Source organism: Pungitius pungitius, chromosome 8 (assembly GCF_949316345.1).
Source record: "Pungitius pungitius chromosome 8, fPunPun2.1, whole genome shotgun sequence".
Classification (NCBI taxonomy): domain Eukaryota; kingdom Metazoa; phylum Chordata; class Actinopteri; order Perciformes; family Gasterosteidae; genus Pungitius; species Pungitius pungitius.
Window position 1 is genome coordinate 11298426 of NC_084907.1, and position 19491 is coordinate 11317916.

Below are 19491 nucleotides of genomic sequence, written 5' to 3' on the forward strand. Positions count from 1 at the left end.
AGACAAGGCTTTCAACAGACAAAGTCACTGTCTAGCCTTATACATTAATGTGCAAATAGTAGAAGCGACTGAAAAGCCAAAGATCTGTGAGTCGGCAACTCTAAATGTTGTTTGGACAGATGTCACAATTGCCGAAACCCGGGATTGAACCAGGGACCTTCAGATCTTCAGTCTGACGCTCTCCCAACTGAGCTATTTCGGCACAAAAAAAAACAATGGGAGAAGCACAGACTATATAAAAGCATGGAAAAAACAATGTAGTTAGTTTTAAAAGAAGCTTTCCATAAACGAATAGAGAGGCTTTTGCGACGTCTCTTGGCATTGTACTAGCCATGTTCTACTCAACAAGAAATGGCTTTCAACAGACAAAGTCACTGTCTAGCCTTATACATTAATGTGCAAATAGTAGAAGCGACTGAAAAGCCAAAGATCTGTGAGTCGGCAACTCTAAATGTTGTTTGGACAGATGTCACAATTGCCGAAACCCGGGATTGAACCAGGGACTTTCAGATCTTCAGTCTGACGCTCTCCCAACTGAGCTATTTCGGCACAAAAAAAAACAATGGGAGAAGCACAGACTATATAAAAGCATGGGGAAAAGAATGTAGCTAATTTCAAAAGAAGCTTTCCATTAACAATTGAGAGCCTTTTGCTAGATCTCTTAGCATAGTACTAGCCATGTTCTACTCAACAAGACAAGGCTTTCACTGTCCAGCCTTACACATCAATGTGCAAATAGTAGAAGCGACTAAAAATGCCAAATATCTCTGAGTCGGCAACGCTAAATGATGTTTGGACAGATAACACAATTGCCGAAACCCGGGATTGAACCAGGGACCTTCAGATCTTCAGTCTGACGCTCTCCCAACTGAGCTATTTCGGCACATATGGGAGAAGCACAGACTATATAAAAGCCTTGAAAAAAGAATGTAGCTAGTTTCAAAAGAAGCTTTCCATAAACAATAGAGAGCCTTCTGCGACATCTCTTAGCATTGTACTAGCCATGTTCTACTCAAGAAGACAAGGCTTTCAACAGACAAAGTCACTGTCTAGCCTTATACATTAATGTGCAAATAGTAGAAGCGACTGAAAAGCCAAAGATCTGTGAGTCGGCAACTCTAAATGTTGTTTGGACAGATGTCACAATTGCCGAAACCCGGGATTGAACCAGGGACCTTCAGATCTTCAGTCTGACGCTCTCCCAACTGAGCTATTTCGGCACAAAAAAAAACAATGGGAGAAGCACAGACTATATAAAAGCATGCAAAAAACAATGTAGTTAGTTTTAAAAGAAGCTTTCCATAAACGAATAGAGAGGCTTTTGCGACTTCTCTTGGCATTGTACTAGCCATGTTCTACTCAACAAGACAAGGCTTTCAACAGACAAAGTCACTGTCTAGCCTTATACATTAATGTGCAAATAGTAGAAGCGACTGAAAAGCCAAAGATCTGTGAGTCGGCAACTCTAAATGTTGTTTGGACAGATGTCACAATTGCCGAAACCCGGGATTGAACCAGGGACCTTCAGATCTTCAGTCTGACGCTCTCCCAACTGAGCTATTTCGGCACATATGGGAGAAGCACAGACTATATAAAAGCCTTGAAAAAAGAATGTAGCTAGTTTCAAAAGAAGCTTTCCATAAACAATAGAGAGCCTTCTGCGACATCTCTTAGCATTGTACTAGCCATGTTCTACTCAAGAAGACAAGGCTTTCAACAGACAAAGTCACTGTCTAGCCTTATACATCAATGTGCAAATAGTAGAAGCGACTAAAAAAGCCAAATATCTCTGAGTCGGCAACGCTAAATGTTGTTTGGACAGAGGTCACAATTGCCGAAACCCGGGATTGAACCAGGGACCTTCAGATCTTCAGTCTGACGCTCTCCCAACTGAGCTATTTCGGCACATATGGGAGAAGCACAGACTATATAAAAGCCTTGAAAAAAGAATGTAGCTAGTTTCAAAAGAAGCTTTCCATAAACAATAGAGAGCCTTCTGCGACATCTCTTAGCATTGTACTAGCCATGTTCTACTCAAGAAGACAAGGCTTTCAACAGACAAAGTCACTGTCTAGCCTTATACATTAATGTGCAAATAGTAGAAGCGACTGAAAAGCCAAAGATCTGTGAGTCGGCAACTCTAAATGTTGTTTGGACGGATGTCACAATTGCCGAAACCCGGGATTGAACCAGGGACCTTCAGATCTTCCGTCTGACGCTCTCCCAACTGAGCTATTTCGGCACAAAAAAATACAATGGGAGAAGCACAGACTATATAAAAGCATGGAAAAAACAATGTAGTTAGTTTTAAAAGAAGCTTTCCATAAACGAATAGAGAGGCTTTTGCGACTTCTCTTGGCATTGTACTAGCCATGTTCTACTCAACAAGACAAGGCTTTCAACAGACAAAGTCACTGTCTAGCCTTATACATCAATGTGCAAATAGTAGAAGCGACTAAAAAAGCCAAATATCTCTGAGTCGGCAACGCTAAATGTTGTTTGGACAGATGTCACAATTGCCGAAACCCGGGATTGAACCAGGGACCTTCAGATCTTCAGTCTGACGCTCTCCCAACTGAGCTATTTCGGCACATATGGGAGAAGCACAGACTATATAAAAGCCTTGAAAAAAGAATGTAGCTAGTTTCAAAAGAAGCTTTCCATAAACAATAGAGAGCCTTCTGCGACATCTCTTAGCATTGTACTAGCCATGTTCTACTCAACAAGACAAGGCTTTCAACAGACAAAGTCACTGTCTAGCCTTATACATCAATGTGCAAATAGTAGAAGCGACTAAAAAAGCCAAATATCTCTGAGTCGGCAACGCTAAATGTTGTTTGGACAGATGTCACAATTGCCGAAACCCGGGATTGAACCAGGGACCTTCAGATCTTCAGTCTGACGCTCTCCCAACTGAGCTATTTCGGCACATATGGGAGAAGCACAGACTATATAAAAGCCTTGAAAAAAGAATGTAGCTAGTTTCAAAAGAAGCTTTCCATAAACAATAGAGAGCCTTCTGCGACATCTCTTAGCATTGTACTAGCCATGTTCTACTCAAGAAGACAAGGCTTTCAACAGACAAAGTCACTGTCTAGCCTTATACATCAATGTGCAAATACTAGAAGCGACTAAAAAAGCCAAATATCTCTGAGTCGGCAACGCTAAATGTTGTTTGGACAGATGTCACAATTGCCGAAACCCGGGATTGAACCAGGGACCTTCAGATCTTCAGTCTGACGCTCTCCCAACTGAGCTATTTCGGCACATATGGGAGAAGCACAGACTATATAAAAGCCTTGAAAAAAGAATGTAGCTAGTTTCAAAAGAAGCTTTCCATAAACAATAGAGAGCCTTCTGCGACATCTCTTAGCATTGTACTAGCCATGTTCTACTCAAGAAGACAAGGCTTTCAACAGACAAAGTTACTGTCTAGCCTTATACATTAATGTGCAAATAGTAGAAGCGACTGAAAAGCCAAAGATCTGTGAGTCGGCAACTCTAAATGTTGTTTGGACAGATGTCACAATTGCCGAAACCCGGGATTGAACCAGGGACCTTCAGATCTTCAGTCTGACGCTCTCCCAACTGAGCTATTTCGGCACAAAAAAAAACAATGGGAGAAGCACAGACTATATAAAAGCATGGGGAAAAGAATGTAGCTAATTTCAAAAGAAGCTTTCCATTAACAATTGAGAGCCTTTTGCTAGATCTCTTAGCATAGTACTAGCCATGTTCTACTCAACAAGACAAGGCTTTCACTGTCCAGCCTTACACATCAATGTGCAAATAGTAGAAGCGACTAAAAATGCCAAATATCTCTGAGTCGGCAACGCTAAATGATGTTTGGACAGATAACACAATTGCCGAAACCCGGGATTGAACCAGGGACCTTCAGATCTTCAGTCTGACGCTCTCCCAACTGAGCTATTTCGGCACAAAAAAAAACAATGGGAGAAGCACAGACTATATAAAAGCATGGAAAAAACAATGTAGTTAGTTTTAAAAGAAGCTTTCCATAAGCGAATAGAGAGGCTTTTGCGACTTCTCTTGGCATTGTACTAGCCATGTTCTACTCAACAAGACAAGGCTTTCAACAGACAAAGTCACTGTCTAGCCTTATACATCAATGTGCAAATAGTAGAAGCGACTGAAAAGCCAAAGATCTGTGAGTCGGCAACTCTAAATGTTGTTTGGACAGATGTCACAATTGCCGAAACCCGGGATTGAACCAGGGACCTTCAGATCTTCAGTCTGACGCTCTCCCAACTGAGCTATTTCGGCACAAAAAAAAACAATGGGAGAAGCACAGACTATATAAAAGCATGGAAAAAACAATGTAGTTAGTTTTAAAAGAAGCTTTCCATAAACGAATAGAGAGGCTTTTGCGACGTCTCTTGGCATTGTACTAGCCATGTTCTACTCAACAAGAAATGGCTTTCAACAGACAAAGTCACTGTCTAGCCTTATACATTAATGTGCAAATAGTAGAAGCGACTGAAAAGCCAAAGATCTGTGAGTCGGCAACTCTAAATGTTGTTTGGACCGATGTCACAATTGCCGAAACCCGGGATTGAACCAGGGACTTTCAGATCTTCAGTCTGACGCTCTCCCAACTGAGCTATTTCGGCACAAAAAAAAACAATGGGAGAAGCACAGACTATATAAAAGCATGGGGAAAAGAATGTAGCTAATTTCAAAAGAAGCTTTCCATTAACAATTGAGAGCCTTTTGCTAGATCTCTTAGCATAGTACTAGCCATGTTCTACTCAACAAGACAAGGCTTTTACTGTCCAGCCTTACACATCAATGTGCAAATAGTAGAAGCGACTAAAAAAGCCAAATATCTCTGAGTCGGCAACGCTAAATGTTGTTTGGACAGAGGTCACAATTGCTGAAACCCGGGATTGAACCAGGGACCTTCAGATCTTCAGTCTGACGCTCTCCCAACTGAGCTATTTCGGCACATATGGGAGAAGCACAGACTATATAAAAGCCTTGAAAAAAGAATGTAGCTAGTTTCAAAAGAAGCTTTCCATAAACAATAGAGAGCCTTCTGCGACATCTCTTAGCATTGTACTAGCCATGTTCTACTCAAGAAGACAAGGCTTTCAACAGACAAAGTCACTGTCTAGCCTTATACATTAATGTGCAAATAGTAGAAGCGACTGAAAAGCCAAAGATCTGTGAGTCGGCAACTCTAAATGTTGTTTGGACGGATGTCACAATTGCCGAAACCCGGGATTGAACCAGGGACCTTCAGATCTTCAGTCTGACGCTCTCCCAACTGAGCTATTTCGGCACAAAAAAATACAATGGGAGAAGCACAGACTATATAAAAGCATGGAAAAAACAATGTAGTTAGTTTTAAAAGAAGCTTTCCATAAGCGAATAGAGAGGCTTTTGCGACTTCTCTTGGCATTGTACTAGCCATGTTCTACTCAACAAGACAAAGCTTTCAACAGACAAAGTCACTGTCTAGCCTTATACATCAATGTGCAAATAGTAGAAGCGACTGAAAAGCCAAAGATCTGTGAGTCGGCAACTCTAAATGTTGTTTGGACAGATGTCACAATTGCCGAAACCCGGGATTGAACCAGGGACCTTCAGATCTTCAGTCTGACGCTCTCCCAACTGAGCTATTTCGGCACAAAAAAAAACAATGGGAGAAGCACAGACTATATAAAAGCATGGGGAAAAGAATGTAGCTAATTTCAAAAGAAGCTTTCCATTAACAATTGAGAGCCTTTTGCTAGATCTCTTAGCATAGTACTAGCCATGTTCTACTCAACAAGACAAGGCTTTCACTGTCCAGCCTTACACATCAATGTGCAAATAGTAGAAGCGACTAAAAATGCCAAATATCTCTGAGTCGGCAACGCTAAATGATGTTTGGACAGATAACACAATTGCCGAAACCCGGGATTGAACCAGGGACCTTCAGATCTTCAGTCTGACGCTCTCCCAACTGAGCTATTTCGGCACAAAAAAAAACAATGGGAGAAGCACAGACTATATAAAAGCATGGAAAAAACAATGTAGTTAGTTTTAAAAGAAGCTTTCCATAAGCGAATAGAGAGGCTTTTGCGACTTCTCTTGGCATTGTACTAGCCATGTTCTACTCAACAAGACAAGGCTTTCAACAGACAAAGTCACTGTCTAGCCTTATACATCAATGTGCAAATAGTAGAAGCGACTGAAAAGCCAAAGATCTGTGAGTCGGCAACTCTAAATGTTGTTTGGACAGATGTCACAATTGCCGAAACCCGGGATTGAACCAGGGACCTTCAGATCTTCAGTCTGACGCTCTCCCAACTGAGCTATTTCGGCACAAAAAAAAACAATGGGAGAAGCACAGACTATATAAAAGCATGGAAAAAACAATGTAGTTAGTTTTAAAAGAAGCTTTCCATAAACGAATAGAGAGGCTTTTGCGACGTCTCTTGGCATTGTACTAGCCATGTTCTACTCAACAAGAAATGGCTTTCAACAGACAAAGTCACTGTCTAGCCTTATACATTAATGTGCAAATAGTAGAAGCGACTGAAAAGCCAAAGATCTGTGAGTCGGCAACTCTAAATGTTGTTTGGACAGATGTCACAATTGCCGAAACCCGGGATTGAACCAGGGACTTTCAGATCTTCAGTCTGACGCTCTCCCAACTGAGCTATTTCGGCACAAAAAAAAACAATGGGAGAAGCACAGACTATATAAAAGCATGGGGAAAAGAATGTAGCTAATTTCAAAAGAAGCTTTCCATTAACAATTGAGAGCCTTTTGCTAGATCTCTTAGCATAGTACTAGCCATGTTCTACTCAACAAGACAAGGCTTTCACTGTCCAGCCTTACACATCAATGTGCAAATAGTAGAAGCGACTAAAAAAGCCAAATATCTCTGAGTCGGCAACGCTAAATGTTGTTTGGACAGAGGTCACAATTGCCGAAACCCGGGATTGAACCAGGGACCTTCAGATCTTCAGTCTGACGCTCTCCCAACTGAGCTATTTCGGCACATATGGGAGAAGCACAGACTATATAAAAGCCTTGAAAAAAGAATGTAGCTAGTTTCAAAAGAAGCTTTCCATAAACAATAGAGAGCCTTCTGCGACATCTCTTAGCATTGTACTAGCCATGTTCTACTCAAGAAGACAAGGCTTTCAACAGACAAAGTCACTGTCTAGCCTTATACATTAATGTGCAAATAGTAGAAGCGACTGAAAAGCCAAAGATCTGTGAGTCGGCAACTCTAAATGTTGTTTGGACGGATGTCACAATTGCCGAAACCCGGGATTGAACCAGGGACCTTCAGATCTTCAGTCTGACGCTCTCCCAACTGAGCTATTTCGGCACAAAAAAATACAATGGGAGAAGCACAGACTATATAAAAGCATGGAAAAAACAATGTAGTTAGTTTTAAAAGAAGCTTTCCATAAGCGAATAGAGAGGCTTTTGCGACTTCTCTTGGCATTGTACTAGCCATGTTCTACTCAACAAGACAAGGCTTTCAACAGACAAAGTCACTGTCTAGCCTTATACATCAATGTGCAAATAGTAGAAGCGACTGAAAAGCCAAAGATCTGTGAGTCGGCAACTCTAAATGTTGTTTGGACAGATGTCACAATTGCCGAAACCCGGGATTGAACCAGGGACCTTCAGATCTTCAGTCTGACGCTCTCCCAACTGAGCTATTTCGGCACAAAAAAAAACAATGGGAGAAGCACAGACTATATAAAAGCATGGGGAAAAGAATGTAGCTAATTTCAAAAGAAGCTTTCCATTAACAATTGAGAGCCTTTTGCTAGATCTCTTAGCATAGTACTAGCCATGTTCTACTCAACAAGACAAGGCTTTCACTGTCCAGCCTTACACATCAATGTGCAAATAGTAGAAGCGACTAAAAATGCCAAATATCTCTGAGTCGGCAACGCTAAATGATGTTTGGACAGATAACACAATTGCCGAAATCCGGGATTGAACCAGGGACCTTCAGATCTTCAGTCTGACGCTCTCCCAACTGAGCTATTTCGGCACAAAAAAATACAATGGGAGAAGCACAGACTATATAAAAGCATGGAAAAAACAATGTAGTTAGTTTTAAAAGAAGCTTTCCATAAACGAATAGAGAGGCTTTTGCGACTTCTCTTGGCATTGTACTAGCCATGTTCTACTCAACAAGACAAGGCTTTCAACAGACAAAGTCACTGTCTAGCCTTATACATCAATGTGCAAATAGTAGAAGCGACTAAAAAAGCCAAATATCTCTGAGTCGGCAACGCTAAATGTTGTTTGGACAGATGTCACAATTGCCGAAACCCGGGATTGAACCAGGGACCTTCAGATCTTCAGTCTGACGCTCTCCCAACTGAGCTATTTCGGCACATATGGGAGAAGCACAGACTATATAAAAGCCTTGAAAAAAGAATGTAGCTAGTTTCAAAAGAAGCTTTCCATAAACAATAGAGAGCCTTCTGCGACATCTCTTAGCATTGTACTAGCCATGTTCTACTCAAGAAGACAAGGCTTTCAACAGACAAAGTCACTGTCTAGCCTTATACATCAATGTGCAAATACTAGAAGCGACTAAAAAAGCCAAATATCTCTGAGTCGGCAACGCTAAATGTTGTTTGGACAGATGTCACAATTGCCGAAACCCGGGATTGAACCAGGGACCTTCAGATCTTCAGTCTGACGCTCTCCCAACTGAGCTATTTCGGCACATATGGGAGAAGCACAGACTATATAAAAGCCTTGAAAAAAGAATGTAGCTAGTTTCAAAAGAAGCTTTCCATAAACAATAGAGAGCCTTCTGCGACATCTCTTAGCATTGTACTAGCCATGTTCTACTCAAGAAGACAAGGCTTTCAACAGACAAAGTTACTGTCTAGCCTTATACATTAATGTGCAAATAGTAGAAGCGACTGAAAAGCCAAAGATCTGTGAGTCGGCAACTCTAAATGTTGTTTGGACAGATGTCACAATTGCCGAAACCCGGGATTGAACCAGGGACCTTCAGATCTTCAGTCTGACGCTCTCCCAACTGAGCTATTTCGGCACAAAAAAAAACAATGGGAGAAGCACAGACTATATAAAAGCATGGGGAAAAGAATGTAGCTAATTTCAAAAGAAGCTTTCCATTAACAATTGAGAGCCTTTTGCTAGATCTCTTAGCATAGTACTAGCCATGTTCTACTCAACAAGACAAGGCTTTCACTGTCCAGCCTTACACATCAATGTGCAAATAGTAGAAGCGACTAAAAATGCCAAATATCTCTGAGTCGGCAACGCTAAATGATGTTTGGACAGATAACACAATTGCCGAAACCCGGGATTGAACCAGGGACCTTCAGATCTTCAGTCTGACGCTCTCCCAACTGAGCTATTTCGGCACAAAAAAAAACAATGGGAGAAGCACAGACTATATAAAAGCATGGAAAAAACAATGTAGTTAGTTTTAAAAGAAGCTTTCCATAAGCGAATAGAGAGGCTTTTGCGACTTCTCTTGGCATTGTACTAGCCATGTTCTACTCAACAAGACAAGGCTTTCAACAGACAAAGTCACTGTCTAGCCTTATACATCAATGTGCAAATAGTAGAAGCGACTGAAAAGCCAAAGATCTGTGAGTCGGCAACTCTAAATGTTGTTTGGACAGATGTCACAATTGCCGAAACCCGGGATTGAACCAGGGACCTTCAGATCTTCAGTCTGACGCTCTCCCAACTGAGCTATTTCGGCACAAAAAAAAACAATGGGAGAAGCACAGACTATATAAAAGCATGGAAAAAACAATGTAGTTAGTTTTAAAAGAAGCTTTCCATAAACGAATAGAGAGGCTTTTGCGACGTCTCTTGGCATTGTACTAGCCATGTTCTACTCAACAAGAAATGGCTTTCAACAGACAAAGTCACTGTCTAGCCTTATACATTAATGTGCAAATAGTAGAAGCGACTGAAAAGCCAAAGATCTGTGAGTCGGCAACTCTAAATGTTGTTTGGACAGATGTCACAATTGCCGAAACCCGGGATTGAACCAGGGACTTTCAGATCTTCAGTCTGACGCTCTCCCAACTGAGCTATTTCGGCACAAAAAAAAACAATGGGAGAAGCACAGACTATATAAAAGCATGGGGAAAAGAATGTAGCTAATTTCAAAAGAAGCTTTCCATTAACAATTGAGAGCCTTTTGCTAGATCTCTTAGCATAGTACTAGCCATGTTCTACTCAACAAGACAAGGCTTTCACTGTCCAGCCTTACACATCAATGTGCAAATAGTAGAAGCGACTAAAAAAGCCAAATATCTCTGAGTCGGCAACGCTAAATGTTGTTTGGACAGAGGTCACAATTGCCGAAACCCGGGATTGAACCAGGGACCTTCAGATCTTCAGTCTGACGCTCTCCCAACTGAGCTATTTCGGCACATATGGGAGAAGCACAGACTATATAAAAGCCTTGAAAAAAGAATGTAGCTAGTTTCAAAAGAAGCTTTCCATAAACAATAGAGAGCCTTCTGCGACATCTCTTAGCATTGTACTAGCCATGTTCTACTCAAGAAGACAAGGCTTTCAACAGACAAAGTCACTGTCTAGCCTTATACATTAATGTGCAAATAGTAGAAGCGACTGAAAAGCCAAAGATCTGTGAGTCGGCAACTCTAAATGTTGTTTGGACGGATGTCACAATTGCCGAAACCCGGGATTGAACCAGGGACCTTCAGATCTTCAGTCTGACGCTCTCCCAACTGAGCTATTTCGGCACAAAAAAATACAATGGGAGAAGCACAGACTATATAAAAGCATGGAAAAAACAATGTAGTTAGTTTTAAAAGAAGCTTTCCATAAGCGAATAGAGAGGCTTTTGCGACTTCTCTTGGCATTGTACTAGCCATGTTCTACTCAACAAGACAAGGCTTTCAACAGACAAAGTCACTGTCTAGCCTTATACATCAATGTGCAAATAGTAGAAGCGACTGAAAAGCCAAAGATCTGTGAGTCGGCAACTCTAAATGTTGTTTGGACAGATGTCACAATTGCCGAAACCCGGGATTGAACCAGGGACCTTCAGATCTTCAGTCTGACGCTCTCCCAACTGAGCTATTTTGGCACATATGGGAGAAGCACAGACTATATAAAAGCATGGGGAAAAGAATGTAGCTAATTTCAAAAGAAGCTTTCCATTAACAATTGAGAGCCTTTTGCTAGATCTCTTAGCATAGTACTAGCCATGTTCTACTCAACAAGACAAGGCTTTCACTGTCCAGCCTTACACATCAATGTGCAAATAGTAGAAGCGACTAAAAATGCCAAATATCTCTGAGTCGGCAACGCTAAATGATGTTTGGACAGATAACACAATTGCCGAAATCCGGGATTGAACCAGGGACCTTCAGATCTTCAGTCTGACGCTCTCCCAACTGAGCTATTTCGGCACATATGGGAGAAGCACAGACTATATAAAAGCCTTGAAAAAAGAATGTAGCTAGTTTCAAAAGAAGCTTTCCATAAACAATAGAGAGCCTTCTGCGACATCTCTTAGCATTGTACTAGCCATGTTCTACTCAAGAAGACAAGGCTTTCAACAGACAAAGTCACTGTCTAGCCTTATACATTAATGTGCAAATAGTAGAAGCGACTGAAAAGCCAAAGATCTGTGAGTCGGCAACTCTAAATGTTGTTTGGACAGATGTCACAATTGCCGAAACCCGGGATTGAACCAGGGACCTTCAGATCTTCAGTCTGACGCTCTCCCAACTGAGCTATTTCGGCACATATGGGAGAAGCACAGACTATATAAAAGCCTTGAAAAAAGAATGTAGCTAGTTTCAAAAGAAGCTTTCCATAAACAATAGAGAGCCTTCTGCGACATCTCTTAGCATTGTACTAGCCATGTTCTACTCAAGAAGACAAGGCTTTCAACAGACAAAGTCACTGTCTAGCCTTATACATCAATGTGCAAATAGTAGAAGCGACTAAAAAAGCCAAATATCTCTGAGTCGGCAACGCTAAATGTTGTTTGGACAGAGGTCACAATTGCCGAGACCCGGGATTGAACCAGGGACCTTCAGATCTTCAGTCTGACGCTCTCCCAACTGAGCTATTTCGGCACATATGGGAGAAGCACAGACTATATAAAAGCCTTGAAAAAAGAATGTAGCTAGTTTCAAAAGAAGCTTTCCATAAACAATAGAGAGCCTTCTGCGACATCTCTTAGCATTGTACTAGCCATGTTCTACTCAAGAAGACAAGGCTTTCAACAGACAAAGTCACTGTCTAGCCTTATACATTAATGTGCAAATAGTAGAAGCGACTGAAAAGCCAAAGATCTGTGAGTCGGCAACTCTAAATGTTGTTTGGACGGATGTCACAATTGCCGAAACCCGGGATTGAACCAGGGACCTTCAGATCTTCAGTCTGACGCTCTCCCAACTGAGCTATTTCGGCACAAAAAAATACAATGGGAGAAGCACAGACTATATAAAAGCATGGAAAAAACAATGTAGTTAGTTTTAAAAGAAGCTTTCCATAAACGAATAGAGAGGCTTTTGCGACTTCTCTTGGCATTGTACTAGCCATGTTCTACTCAACAAGACAAGGCTTTCAACAGACAAAGTCACTGTCTAGCCTTATACATCAATGTGCAAATAGTAGAAGCGACTAAAAAAGCCAAATATCTCTGAGTCGGCAACGCTAAATGTAGTTTGGACAGATGTCACAATTGCCGAAACCCGGGATTGAACCAGGGACCTTCAGATCTTCAGTCTGACGCTCTCCCAACTGAGCTATTTCGGCACATATGGGAGAAGCACAGACTATATAAAAGCCTTGAAAAAAGAATGTAGCTAGTTTCAAAAGAAGCTTTCCATAAACAATAGAGAGCCTTCTGCGACATCTCTTAGCATTGTACTAGCCATGTTCTACTCAAGAAGACAAGGCTTTCAACAGACAAAGTCACTGTCTAGCCTTATACATCAATGTGCAAATACTAGAAGCGACTAAAAAAGCCAAATATCTCTGAGTCGGCAACGCTAAATGTTGTTTGGACAGATGTCACAATTGCCGAAACCCGGGATTGAACCAGGGACCTTCAGATCTTCAGTCTGACGCTCTCCCAACTGAGCTATTTCGGCACATATGGGAGAAGCACAGACTATATAAAAGCCTTGAAAAAAGAATGTAGCTAGTTTCAAAAGAAGCTTTCCATAAACAATAGAGAGCCTTCTGCGACATCTCTTAGCATTGTACTAGCCATGTTCTACTCAAGAAGACAAGGCTTTCAACAGACAAAGTTACTGTCTAGCCTTATACATTAATGTGCAAATAGTAGAAGCGACTGAAAAGCCAAAGATCTGTGAGTCGGCAACTCTAAATGTTGTTTGGACAGATGTCACAATTGCCGAAACCCGGGATTGAACCAGGGACCTTCAGATCTTCAGTCTGACGCTCTCCCAACTGAGCTATTTCGGCACAAAAAAAAACAATGGGAGAAGCACAGACTATATAAAAGCATGGGGAAAAGAATGTAGCTAATTTCAAAAGAAGCTTTCCATTAACAATTGAGAGCCTTTTGCTAGATCTCTTAGCATAGTACTAGCCATGTTCTACTCAACAAGACAAGGCTTTCACTGTCCAGCCTTACACATCAATGTGCAAATAGTAGAAGCGACTAAAAATGCCAAATATCTCTGAGTCGGCAACGCTAAATGATGTTTGGACAGATAACACAATTGCCGAAACCCGGGATTGAACCAGGGACCTTCAGATCTTCAGTCTGACGCTCTCCCAACTGAGCTATTTCGGCACAAAAAAAAACAATGGGAGAAGCACAGACTATATAAAAGCATGGAAAAAACAATGTAGTTAGTTTTAAAAGAAGCTTTCCATAAGCGAATAGAGAGGCTTTTGCGACTTCTCTTGGCATTGTACTAGCCATGTTCTACTCAACAAGACAAGGCTTTCAACAGACAAAGTCACTGTCTAGCCTTATACATCAATGTGCAAATAGTAGAAGCGACTGAAAAGCCAAAGATCTGTGAGTCGGCAACTCTAAATGTTGTTTGGACAGATGTCACAATTGCCGAAACCCGGGATTGAACCAGGGACCTTCAGATCTTCAGTCTGACGCTCTCCCAACTGAGCTATTTGGGCACAAAAAAAAACAATGGGAGAAGCACAGACTATATAAAAGCATGGAAAAAACAATGTAGTTAGTTTTAAAAGAAGCTTTCCATAAACGAATAGAGAGGCTTTTGCGACGTCTCTTGGCATTGTACTAGCCATGTTCTACTCAACAAGAAATGGCTTTCAACAGACAAAGTCACTGTCTAGCCTTATACATTAATGTGCAAATAGTAGAAGCGACTGAAAAGCCAAAGATCTGTGAGTCGGCAACTCTAAATGTTGTTTGGACAGATGTCACAATTGCCGAAACCCGGGATTGAACCAGGGACTTTCAGATCTTCAGTCTGACGCTCTCCCAACTGAGCTATTTCGGCACAAAAAAAAACAATGGGAGAAGCACAGACTATATAAAAGCATGGGGAAAAGAATGTAGCTAATTTCAAAAGAAGCTTTCCATTAACAATTGAGAGCCTTTTGCTAGATCTCTTAGCATAGTACTAGCCATGTTCTACTCAACAAGACAAGGCTTTCACTGTCCAGCCTTACACATCAATGTGCAAATAGTAGAAGCGACTAAAAATGCCAAATATCTCTGAGTCGGCAACGCTAAATGATGTTTGGACAGATAACACAATTGCCGAAACCCGGGATTGAACCAGGGACCTTCAGATCTTCAGTCTGACGCTCTCCCAACTGAGCTATTTCGGCACAAAAAAAAACAATGGGAGAAGCACAGACTATATAAAAGCATGGAAAAAACAATGTAGTTAGTTTTTAAAGAAGCTTTCCATAAACGAATAGAGAGGCTTTTGCGACTTCTCTTGGCATTGTACTAAGCTGGTTCTACTCAACAAGACAAGGCTTTCAACAGACAAAGTCACTGTCTAGCCTTATACATCAATGTGCAAATAGAAGAAGCGACTAAAAAAGCCAAATATCTCTGAGTCGGCAACGCTAAATGTTGTTTGGACAGATGTCACAATTGCCGAAACCCGGGATTGAACCAGGGACCTTCAGATCTTCAGTCTGACGCTCTCCCAACTGAGCTATTTCGGCACATATGGGAGAAGCACAGACTATATAAAAGCCTTGAAAAAAGAATGTAGCTAGTTTCAAAAGAAGCTTTCCATAAACAATAGAGAGCCTTCTGCGACATCTCTTAGCATTGTACTAGCCATGTTCTACTCAAGAAGACAAGGCTTTCAACAGACAAAGTCACTGTCTAGCCTTATACATTAATGTGCAAATAGTAGAAGCGACTGAAAAGCCAAAGATCTGTGAGTCGGCAACTCTAAATGTTGTTTGGACACATGTCACAATTGCCGAAACCCGGGATTGAACCAGGGACCTTCAGATCTTCAGTCTGACGCTCTCCCAACTGAGCTATTTCGGCACATATGGGAGAAGCACAGACTATATAAAAGCCTTGAAAAAAGAATGTAGCTAGTTTTAAAAGAAGCTTTCCATAAACAATAGAGAGCCTTCTGCGACATCTCTTAGCATTGTACTAGCCATGTTCTACTCAAGAAGACAAGGCTTTCAACAGACAAAGTCACTGTCTAGCCTTATACATTAATGTGCAAATAGTAGAAGCGACTGAAAAGCCAAAGATCTGTGAGTCGGCAACTCTAATTGTTGTTTGGACAGATGTCACAATTGCCGAAACCCAGGATTGAACCAGGGACCTTCAGATCTTCAGTCTGACGCTCTCCCAACTGAGCTATTTCGGCACAAAAAAAAACAATGGGAGAAGCACAGACTATATAAAAGCATGGAAAAAACAATGTAGTTAGTTTTAAAAGAAGCTTTCCATACACGAATAGAGAGGCTTTTGCGACTTCTCTTGGCATTGTACTAGCCATGTTCTACTCAACAAGAAATGGCTTTCAACAGACAAAGTCACTGTCTAGCCTTATACATTAATGTGCAAATAGTAGAAGCGACTGAAAAGCCAAAGATCTGTGAGTCGGCAACTCTAAATGTTGTTTGGACAGATGTCACAATTGCCGAAACCCGGGATTGAACCAGGGACCTTCAGATCTTCAGTCTGACGCTCTCCCAACTGAGCTATTTCGGCACAAAAAAAAACAATGGGAGAAGCACAGACTATATAAAAGCATGGGGAAAAGAATGTAGCTAATTTCAAAAGAAGCTTTCCATTAACAATTGAGAGCCTTTTGCTAGATCTCTTAGCATAGTACTAGCCATGTTCTACTCAACAAGACAAGGCTTTCACTGTCCAGCCTTACACATCAATGTGCAAATAGTAGAAGCGACTAAAAATGCCAAATATCTCTGAGTCGGCAACGCTAAATGATGTTTGGACAGATAACACAATTGCCGAAACCCGGGATTGAACCAGGGACCTTCAGATCTTCAGTCTGACGCTCTCCCAACTGAGCTATTTCGGCACAAAAAAAATCAATGGGAGAAGCACAGACTATATAAAAGCATGGAAAAAACAATGTAGTTAATTTTATAAGAAGCTTTCCATAAACGAATAGAGAGGCTTTTGCGACTTCTCTTGGCATTGTACTAAGCTGGTTCTACTCAACAAGACAAGGCTTTCAACAGACAAAGTCACTATGTAGCCTGATACAATAATGTGCAAATAGTAGAAGCGACTGAAAAGCCAAAGACCTGTGAGTCGGCAACTCTAAATGTTGTTTGGACAGATGTCACAATTGCCGAAACCCGGGATTGAACCAGGGACCTTCAGATCTTCAGTCTGACGCTCTCCCAACTGAGCTATTTCGGCACATATGGGAGAAGCACAGACTATATAAAAGCCTTGAAAAAAGAATCTAGCTAATTTCAAAAGAAGCTTTCCATAAACAATAGAGAGCCTTCTGCGACATCTCTTAGCATTGTACTAGCCATGTTCTACTTAACAAGAAATGGCTTTCAACAGACAAAGTCACTGTCTAGCCTTATACATTAATGTGCAAATAGTAGAAGCGACTGAAAAGCCAAAGATCTGTGAGTCGGCAACTCTAAATGTTGTTTGGACAGATGTCACAATTGCCGAAACCCGGGATTGAACCAGGGACCTTCAGATCTTCAGTCTGACGCTCTCCCAACTGAGCTATTTCGGCACAAAAAAAAACAATGGGAGAAGCACAGACTATATAAAAGCATGGGGAAAAGAATGTAGCTAATTTCAAAAGAAGCTTTCCATTAACAATTGAGAGCCTTTTGCTAGATCTCTTAGCATAGTACTAGCCATGTTCTACTCAACAAGACAAGGCTTTCACTGTCCAGCCTTACACATCAATGTGCAAATAGTAGAAGCGACTAAAAATGTCAAATATCTCTGAGTCGGCAACGCTAAATGATGTTTGGACAGATGTCACAATTGCCGAAACCCGGGATTGAACCAGGGACCTTCAGATCTTCAGTCTGACGCTCTCCCAACTGAGCTATTTCGGCACAGAAAAAAACAATGGGAGAAGCACAGACTATATAAAAGCATGGGGAAAAGAATCTAGCTAATTTCAAAAGAAGCTTTCCATAAACAATTGAGAGCCTTTTGCTAGATCTCTTAGCATAGTACTAGCCATGTTCTACTCAACAAGACAAGGCTTTCACTGTCCAGCCTTACACATCAATGTGCAAATAGTAGAAGCGACTAAAAAAGCTAAATATCTCTGAGTCGGCAACGCTAAATGACGTTTGGACAGATATCACAATTGCCGAAACCCGGGATTGAACCAGGGACCTTCAGATCTTCAGTCTGACGCTCTCCCAACTGAGCTATTTCGGCACAAAAAAACAAAGAAAGGGAGAAGCACACACTATATAAAAGCATGGGGAAAACAATGTAGTTCGTTTTAAAAGAAGCTTTCGATAAACGAATAGAGAGGCTTTTGCGACTTCTCTTGGCATTGTACTAAGCTGGTTCTACTCAACAAGACAAGGCTTTCAACAGACAAAGTCACTGTCCAGCCTTACACATCAATGTGCAAATAGTAGAAGCGAATACAAAAGCCAAATATCTCTGAGTCGGCAACGCTAAATGTTGTTTGGACAGATAACACAATTGCCGAAACCCGGGATTGAACCAGGGACCTTCAGATCTTCAGTCTGACGCTCTCCCAACTGAGCTATTTCGGCACATATGGGAGAAGCACAGACTATATAAAAGCCTTGAAAAAAGAATGTAGCTAGTTTCAAAAGAAGCTTTCCATAAACAATAGAGAGCCTTCTGCGACATCTCTTAGCATTGTACTAGCCATGTTCTACTCAAGAAGACAAGGCTTTCAACAGACAAAGTCACTGTCTAGCCTTATACATTAATGTCCAAATAGTAGAAGTGACTGAAAAGCCAAAGATCTGTGAGTCGGCAACTCTAAATGTTGTTTGGATAGATGTCACAATTGCCGAAACCCGGGATTGAACCAGGGACCTTCAGATCTTCAGTCTGACGCTCTCCCAACTGAGCTATTTTGGCACATATGGGAGAAGCACAGACTATATAAAAGCATGGGGAAAAGAATGTAGCTAATTTCAAAAGAAGCTTTCCATAAACAATTGAGAGCCTTTTGCTAGATCTCTTAGCATAGTACTATCCATGTTCTACTCAACAAGACAAGGCTTTCACTGTCCAGCCTTACAAATCAATGTGCAAATAGTAGAAGCGACTAAAAAAGCCAAATATCTCTGAGTCGGCAACGCTAAATGTTGTTTGGACAGATGTCACAATTGCCGAAACCCGGGATTGAACCAGGGACCTTCAGATCTTCAGTCTGACGCTCTCCCAACTGAGCTATTTCGGCACAAAAAAAAGCAATGGCAGAAGCACAGACTATATAAAAGCATGGAAAAAACAATGTAGTTAGTTTTAAAAGAAGCTTTCCATAAACGAATAGAGAGGCTTTTGCGACTTCTCTTGGCATTGTACTAGGCTGGTTCTACTCAACAAGACAAGGCTTTCAACAGACAAAGTCACTGTCTAGCCTTATACATCAATGTGCAAATAGTAGAAGCGACTAAAAAAGCCAAATATCTCTGATTCGGCAACGCTAAATGTTGTTTGGACAGATGTCACAATTGCCGAAACCCGGGATTGAACCAGGGACCTTCAGATCTTCAGTCTGACGCTCGCCCAACTGAGCTATTTCGGCACATATGGGAAAAGCACAGACTATATAAAAGCATGGAAAAAAGAATGTAGCTAATTTCAAAAGAAGCTTTCCATAAACAATAGAGAGCCTTCTGCGACATCTCTTGGCATTGTAGTAGCCATGTTCTACTCAAGAAGACAAGGCTTTCAACAGACAAAGTCACTGTCTAGCCTTATACATTAATGTGCAAATAGTAGAAGCGACTGAAAAGCCAAAGATCTGTGAGTCGGCAACTCTAAATGTTGTTTGGACAGAT

The 19491-nt window shown here is 41.2% G+C and overlaps 1 protein-coding gene and 57 non-coding genes across 58 annotated transcripts in view; all 58 read right to left on the minus strand.

Moving 5' to 3' along the window:
- mfsd4aa (major facilitator superfamily domain containing 4Aa) overlaps positions 1–19491 on the minus strand; it is a 189215-nt gene that overhangs the window by 70810 nt on the left and 98914 nt on the right. The gene's annotated exons all lie outside the window — the stretch shown is intronic.
- trnaf-gaa (transfer RNA phenylalanine (anticodon GAA)) lies at positions 130–202 on the minus strand. The gene has a single exon. It is a non-coding gene; the product is annotated as a tRNA-Phe (tRNA).
- trnaf-gaa (transfer RNA phenylalanine (anticodon GAA)) lies at positions 477–549 on the minus strand. The gene has a single exon. It is a non-coding gene; the product is annotated as a tRNA-Phe (tRNA).
- trnaf-gaa (transfer RNA phenylalanine (anticodon GAA)) lies at positions 811–883 on the minus strand. The gene has a single exon. It is a non-coding gene; the product is annotated as a tRNA-Phe (tRNA).
- trnaf-gaa (transfer RNA phenylalanine (anticodon GAA)) lies at positions 1148–1220 on the minus strand. Its single transcript has one exon. It is a non-coding gene; the product is annotated as a tRNA-Phe (tRNA).
- Positions 1495–1567, minus strand: trnaf-gaa (transfer RNA phenylalanine (anticodon GAA)). Its single transcript has one exon. It is a non-coding gene; the product is annotated as a tRNA-Phe (tRNA).
- Positions 1833–1905, minus strand: trnaf-gaa (transfer RNA phenylalanine (anticodon GAA)). The gene has a single exon. It is a non-coding gene; the product is annotated as a tRNA-Phe (tRNA).
- On the minus strand, positions 2170–2242 carry trnaf-gaa (transfer RNA phenylalanine (anticodon GAA)). The gene has a single exon. It is a non-coding gene; the product is annotated as a tRNA-Phe (tRNA).
- Positions 2518–2590, minus strand: trnaf-gaa (transfer RNA phenylalanine (anticodon GAA)). Its single transcript has one exon. It is a non-coding gene; the product is annotated as a tRNA-Phe (tRNA).
- On the minus strand, positions 2856–2928 carry trnaf-gaa (transfer RNA phenylalanine (anticodon GAA)). Its single transcript has one exon. It is a non-coding gene; the product is annotated as a tRNA-Phe (tRNA).
- trnaf-gaa (transfer RNA phenylalanine (anticodon GAA)) lies at positions 3194–3266 on the minus strand. The gene has a single exon. It is a non-coding gene; the product is annotated as a tRNA-Phe (tRNA).
- Positions 3531–3603, minus strand: trnaf-gaa (transfer RNA phenylalanine (anticodon GAA)). The gene has a single exon. It is a non-coding gene; the product is annotated as a tRNA-Phe (tRNA).
- On the minus strand, positions 3865–3937 carry trnaf-gaa (transfer RNA phenylalanine (anticodon GAA)). Its single transcript has one exon. It is a non-coding gene; the product is annotated as a tRNA-Phe (tRNA).
- trnaf-gaa (transfer RNA phenylalanine (anticodon GAA)) lies at positions 4212–4284 on the minus strand. The gene has a single exon. It is a non-coding gene; the product is annotated as a tRNA-Phe (tRNA).
- trnaf-gaa (transfer RNA phenylalanine (anticodon GAA)) lies at positions 4559–4631 on the minus strand. The gene has a single exon. It is a non-coding gene; the product is annotated as a tRNA-Phe (tRNA).
- trnaf-gaa (transfer RNA phenylalanine (anticodon GAA)) lies at positions 4893–4965 on the minus strand. Its single transcript has one exon. It is a non-coding gene; the product is annotated as a tRNA-Phe (tRNA).
- On the minus strand, positions 5230–5302 carry trnaf-gaa (transfer RNA phenylalanine (anticodon GAA)). Its single transcript has one exon. It is a non-coding gene; the product is annotated as a tRNA-Phe (tRNA).
- Positions 5577–5649, minus strand: trnaf-gaa (transfer RNA phenylalanine (anticodon GAA)). Its single transcript has one exon. It is a non-coding gene; the product is annotated as a tRNA-Phe (tRNA).
- trnaf-gaa (transfer RNA phenylalanine (anticodon GAA)) lies at positions 5911–5983 on the minus strand. Its single transcript has one exon. It is a non-coding gene; the product is annotated as a tRNA-Phe (tRNA).
- trnaf-gaa (transfer RNA phenylalanine (anticodon GAA)) lies at positions 6258–6330 on the minus strand. Its single transcript has one exon. It is a non-coding gene; the product is annotated as a tRNA-Phe (tRNA).
- trnaf-gaa (transfer RNA phenylalanine (anticodon GAA)) lies at positions 6605–6677 on the minus strand. The gene has a single exon. It is a non-coding gene; the product is annotated as a tRNA-Phe (tRNA).
- On the minus strand, positions 6939–7011 carry trnaf-gaa (transfer RNA phenylalanine (anticodon GAA)). Its single transcript has one exon. It is a non-coding gene; the product is annotated as a tRNA-Phe (tRNA).
- Positions 7276–7348, minus strand: trnaf-gaa (transfer RNA phenylalanine (anticodon GAA)). Its single transcript has one exon. It is a non-coding gene; the product is annotated as a tRNA-Phe (tRNA).
- Positions 7623–7695, minus strand: trnaf-gaa (transfer RNA phenylalanine (anticodon GAA)). Its single transcript has one exon. It is a non-coding gene; the product is annotated as a tRNA-Phe (tRNA).
- Positions 7957–8029, minus strand: trnaf-gaa (transfer RNA phenylalanine (anticodon GAA)). The gene has a single exon. It is a non-coding gene; the product is annotated as a tRNA-Phe (tRNA).
- Positions 8305–8377, minus strand: trnaf-gaa (transfer RNA phenylalanine (anticodon GAA)). The gene has a single exon. It is a non-coding gene; the product is annotated as a tRNA-Phe (tRNA).
- On the minus strand, positions 8643–8715 carry trnaf-gaa (transfer RNA phenylalanine (anticodon GAA)). The gene has a single exon. It is a non-coding gene; the product is annotated as a tRNA-Phe (tRNA).
- Positions 8980–9052, minus strand: trnaf-gaa (transfer RNA phenylalanine (anticodon GAA)). The gene has a single exon. It is a non-coding gene; the product is annotated as a tRNA-Phe (tRNA).
- Positions 9314–9386, minus strand: trnaf-gaa (transfer RNA phenylalanine (anticodon GAA)). Its single transcript has one exon. It is a non-coding gene; the product is annotated as a tRNA-Phe (tRNA).
- Positions 9661–9733, minus strand: trnaf-gaa (transfer RNA phenylalanine (anticodon GAA)). Its single transcript has one exon. It is a non-coding gene; the product is annotated as a tRNA-Phe (tRNA).
- On the minus strand, positions 10008–10080 carry trnaf-gaa (transfer RNA phenylalanine (anticodon GAA)). Its single transcript has one exon. It is a non-coding gene; the product is annotated as a tRNA-Phe (tRNA).
- trnaf-gaa (transfer RNA phenylalanine (anticodon GAA)) lies at positions 10342–10414 on the minus strand. Its single transcript has one exon. It is a non-coding gene; the product is annotated as a tRNA-Phe (tRNA).
- On the minus strand, positions 10679–10751 carry trnaf-gaa (transfer RNA phenylalanine (anticodon GAA)). The gene has a single exon. It is a non-coding gene; the product is annotated as a tRNA-Phe (tRNA).
- trnaf-gaa (transfer RNA phenylalanine (anticodon GAA)) lies at positions 11026–11098 on the minus strand. Its single transcript has one exon. It is a non-coding gene; the product is annotated as a tRNA-Phe (tRNA).
- trnaf-gaa (transfer RNA phenylalanine (anticodon GAA)) lies at positions 11351–11423 on the minus strand. The gene has a single exon. It is a non-coding gene; the product is annotated as a tRNA-Phe (tRNA).
- On the minus strand, positions 11688–11760 carry trnaf-gaa (transfer RNA phenylalanine (anticodon GAA)). The gene has a single exon. It is a non-coding gene; the product is annotated as a tRNA-Phe (tRNA).
- trnaf-gaa (transfer RNA phenylalanine (anticodon GAA)) lies at positions 12026–12098 on the minus strand. Its single transcript has one exon. It is a non-coding gene; the product is annotated as a tRNA-Phe (tRNA).
- trnaf-gaa (transfer RNA phenylalanine (anticodon GAA)) lies at positions 12363–12435 on the minus strand. Its single transcript has one exon. It is a non-coding gene; the product is annotated as a tRNA-Phe (tRNA).
- On the minus strand, positions 12711–12783 carry trnaf-gaa (transfer RNA phenylalanine (anticodon GAA)). Its single transcript has one exon. It is a non-coding gene; the product is annotated as a tRNA-Phe (tRNA).
- Positions 13049–13121, minus strand: trnaf-gaa (transfer RNA phenylalanine (anticodon GAA)). The gene has a single exon. It is a non-coding gene; the product is annotated as a tRNA-Phe (tRNA).
- On the minus strand, positions 13386–13458 carry trnaf-gaa (transfer RNA phenylalanine (anticodon GAA)). The gene has a single exon. It is a non-coding gene; the product is annotated as a tRNA-Phe (tRNA).
- On the minus strand, positions 13720–13792 carry trnaf-gaa (transfer RNA phenylalanine (anticodon GAA)). The gene has a single exon. It is a non-coding gene; the product is annotated as a tRNA-Phe (tRNA).
- Positions 14067–14139, minus strand: trnaf-gaa (transfer RNA phenylalanine (anticodon GAA)). Its single transcript has one exon. It is a non-coding gene; the product is annotated as a tRNA-Phe (tRNA).
- On the minus strand, positions 14414–14486 carry trnaf-gaa (transfer RNA phenylalanine (anticodon GAA)). Its single transcript has one exon. It is a non-coding gene; the product is annotated as a tRNA-Phe (tRNA).
- Positions 14748–14820, minus strand: trnaf-gaa (transfer RNA phenylalanine (anticodon GAA)). The gene has a single exon. It is a non-coding gene; the product is annotated as a tRNA-Phe (tRNA).
- trnaf-gaa (transfer RNA phenylalanine (anticodon GAA)) lies at positions 15096–15168 on the minus strand. The gene has a single exon. It is a non-coding gene; the product is annotated as a tRNA-Phe (tRNA).
- trnaf-gaa (transfer RNA phenylalanine (anticodon GAA)) lies at positions 15433–15505 on the minus strand. Its single transcript has one exon. It is a non-coding gene; the product is annotated as a tRNA-Phe (tRNA).
- trnaf-gaa (transfer RNA phenylalanine (anticodon GAA)) lies at positions 15770–15842 on the minus strand. Its single transcript has one exon. It is a non-coding gene; the product is annotated as a tRNA-Phe (tRNA).
- On the minus strand, positions 16117–16189 carry trnaf-gaa (transfer RNA phenylalanine (anticodon GAA)). The gene has a single exon. It is a non-coding gene; the product is annotated as a tRNA-Phe (tRNA).
- Positions 16451–16523, minus strand: trnaf-gaa (transfer RNA phenylalanine (anticodon GAA)). Its single transcript has one exon. It is a non-coding gene; the product is annotated as a tRNA-Phe (tRNA).
- trnaf-gaa (transfer RNA phenylalanine (anticodon GAA)) lies at positions 16798–16870 on the minus strand. Its single transcript has one exon. It is a non-coding gene; the product is annotated as a tRNA-Phe (tRNA).
- On the minus strand, positions 17135–17207 carry trnaf-gaa (transfer RNA phenylalanine (anticodon GAA)). Its single transcript has one exon. It is a non-coding gene; the product is annotated as a tRNA-Phe (tRNA).
- trnaf-gaa (transfer RNA phenylalanine (anticodon GAA)) lies at positions 17469–17541 on the minus strand. Its single transcript has one exon. It is a non-coding gene; the product is annotated as a tRNA-Phe (tRNA).
- Positions 17803–17875, minus strand: trnaf-gaa (transfer RNA phenylalanine (anticodon GAA)). Its single transcript has one exon. It is a non-coding gene; the product is annotated as a tRNA-Phe (tRNA).
- Positions 18153–18225, minus strand: trnaf-gaa (transfer RNA phenylalanine (anticodon GAA)). Its single transcript has one exon. It is a non-coding gene; the product is annotated as a tRNA-Phe (tRNA).
- trnaf-gaa (transfer RNA phenylalanine (anticodon GAA)) lies at positions 18490–18562 on the minus strand. The gene has a single exon. It is a non-coding gene; the product is annotated as a tRNA-Phe (tRNA).
- trnaf-gaa (transfer RNA phenylalanine (anticodon GAA)) lies at positions 18815–18887 on the minus strand. Its single transcript has one exon. It is a non-coding gene; the product is annotated as a tRNA-Phe (tRNA).
- Positions 19163–19235, minus strand: trnaf-gaa (transfer RNA phenylalanine (anticodon GAA)). The gene has a single exon. It is a non-coding gene; the product is annotated as a tRNA-Phe (tRNA).